Here is a 2,817-nt window from a genome sequence, read left to right on the forward strand (position 1 = left end):
GAGGTCAAGGAAAGATCTCTATGCATAAGAGAGTATAAATGTGATGCTATCAAATCAGCAAGAGACACATACTCCAGTCAGAGGTGTTTATTAATCAAAAGCATGAATGGAAAGTACATCTTCAACCTGCGTCATTCATAGAGAAAGCCTTGCTAGGGCAGAAGCCAAAATGCAAATGTAACTTTAATCATCTAGAGGAAAGTTGTGGGAAACCTGATAATACTGGAGAGGGTCCAACTGTGAGGGAAAACTAAAATAAAATAAAATTGTGTTTTACTAGACTTGCTCTTCACCCTCTTCCTAGGATAAATTTTACTGGAGTTTTTAGGACTCGAAAGAGCACTAAGGCTGTCGGAGGCATACTTGATTCAGTGGAAAGAGTGTTTTCATTTCTGTATCTCTTCCCAGGAGAGCAGAAAGTAGGACAGACTTTCACATTGAGTAACTGAGGTGCAGACAGGAGATTTACCCATTATAGTATCTGAACACAGCGTAATGCTACAGACCTGTGTGTACAGTGCTTCTAGACAAATAAGATCAGGGCTTGTTCCAGCACAAATATGACATAAAGTGAGCCAAAAAATCCAACATGGTCTTAGAACCCATCTCACATTAAAATACATAAAAATGCCAGACACACACACACACACACTTGTGTTATATAAAAAAACTGGAATTTTGTAGTCTTTTGGGAATCATAATATTATACTGGAAAACTTATTTATTTAAAAACGTATCATTTTGCTACTGAAGGAAATATCTTGTAGATTTGGGATCAAATATGAATATCAAACAATTTCAGATTTGAATTAGAACTATCATAAGATGCTTCATGAGAGCTGCCCTGACGATGCTGTCCTAGATCTGTCAGCACTACAGGCATAGCACAGCTACTCAGCTGTGCCTGTGACATCAGGGCAAAGAGCAAGTGGCTATTTCTACGCTCAGTGTTCAGAAGCCAGTGAGCACTAAGAATGGTTTATAGCCTGACATTTTGCAGAGCCGTGGTGAAGTGGTACTGGGTTGTAGCTTTGCTGTTGGCCAGACACCGATATCAGAAACCTCAAGGGCTCCCCGAAAAGGTTGCATGGTCAGCATTTTAGCAAGATAGAACTCTAGAGTTGGGATTTGAAACTGGTTTTGGGGGGTAGGATATTCAGGGGTCAGGAAATACAAGAAACTATCCATCCTTTATCATTTTTCAGATCCAGAAGCCAGGAAGAAGAAAGCCTACCTCTTGGTCACGTGGCTGAGCAGGACAGGTGCAGATATGAGCATAGGCCTCTGTGGCCTCCGACCTCCCCAGGGAACTGCAGAGCCGCCCACATCCTAAATTACTGACCACATTTGTGTTGGCCTGAACTGCTGCTTCAAGACTGGTGGGATTAGCTCTATGCAGTTGGCAGTAGGGGTGGCCGCCCCCTCTAAGACTCAGCATTTCCATCTAACCAACTGCACATTGCCCCACATTGGTGGGAGGGGCTGTAGGTACTGTGGCACAAATAAACTTGTTACTTCTTGAAAAAAAAAAGATGCTTCATGAGAGTACATATGATAAGTATTTTAAAGAGAAAGCTTCAAAATGCATTTTTATGATAAATCTTGTTATAATATAATAATTTAGTAAAATAAAATTTTATTATAATAAAAACACAAGGCTCAGGTTTAGCCTGGACCCACTGGCTTTATATTTCATACACACACACACACACACACACACACACACACACACATATATATATATAGTCTTCTTTGTGTTAGCATTTTTCTTCTTTTTAATGCAATGCAGTCAGTATCACCACAAACAACTCCCACTAGAGAATAAGAGTGCTCATGCTGCAGACCGCATGACATAACCTGTAGAAACCTTCATTGGTTTTCTCCGCAGGTAGAATAGACAATTTTTAGTGGGAGGACGGTTCATTCATAATATCTGTCAACCAGCACTGGTGTAAAACGTGGTTTTACACCAAATAATCAAATCAGAATTCCTTCTTATTTATCCAGTTCCTCTATTATACTGAACTGGAGAATGCATATTAGAGAGTCTTGCAAATTAGGCTGGGTTCTTTAAAGATACATTCCATTTTTATTGCTGTTCACATCTCCCTAAGTGTTTATAGCTTTGAAACCGAACAGAACAGAAAAAAAGAGTGAAGAAAAGAAAAGAAAAAAAGGAACACAAAATTTCTTTTTTACTATGGCGAAATATTAGTATAAACACATCACATGAATTTTTCATTTGTGTTTTTATTTTAAACATTAGCACAAACATGTACTATTGACTGTAATTTTGAAATCCAACACAGTAACAATCATACAAGGACTCAGACATTCCAAGGCTTGAATTAGGAGATTATTAATATGTTATATTTTTTATGATGACCTTAGATAAAGATCTCATTATCTTATACTTCCAAGGTGATAAACAATATTGGAGGCAGGCAGGCTACAGAAGGAATTCCCTTAACTCACAGATCTGGTAAGAGATATGGCTATGAATCAGGAATTCATTAACAGAGGGTGATCATTTGTATAGAATATTTTTCACGGTATAATATGTTTCTTTTATTACCTCTCAGGTATCCTCAGGACTCCTAGTCTTAAAAAGACCTCTGTAGCCAGTCTATGCCTGTGCACCGTCTCAGTCTCTTGCTTTGCCTCCCAGACTTTCCGACTGTGCTCTTGTCTATAGTGCTTTACCACATCTAAAGTGTCTCAGATGTCATCACAGGTCAAAGAAAAACTCCTTGTACATCCTTTGATTAAGCAAGCTCCATAATTGTTCCTGGAACTGCCTGTTCTGATCAGGTTTGT

At 38.8% G+C, this 2,817-nt stretch overlaps 1 non-coding gene across 1 annotated transcript; it reads left to right on the plus strand.

Moving 5' to 3' along the window:
• Positions 1–852: 852 nt before the first annotated feature.
• On the plus strand, positions 853–995 carry LOC142833212 (small nucleolar RNA SNORA43). Its single transcript, XR_012907349.1, has one exon. It is a non-coding gene; the product is annotated as a small nucleolar RNA SNORA43 (small nucleolar RNA).
• The last annotated feature ends 1,822 nt before the right edge of the window (positions 996–2,817 follow it).

Source organism: Microtus pennsylvanicus, chromosome 12 (genome assembly GCF_037038515.1).
Source record: "Microtus pennsylvanicus isolate mMicPen1 chromosome 12, mMicPen1.hap1, whole genome shotgun sequence".
NCBI classification, from domain to species: domain Eukaryota; kingdom Metazoa; phylum Chordata; class Mammalia; order Rodentia; family Cricetidae; genus Microtus; species Microtus pennsylvanicus.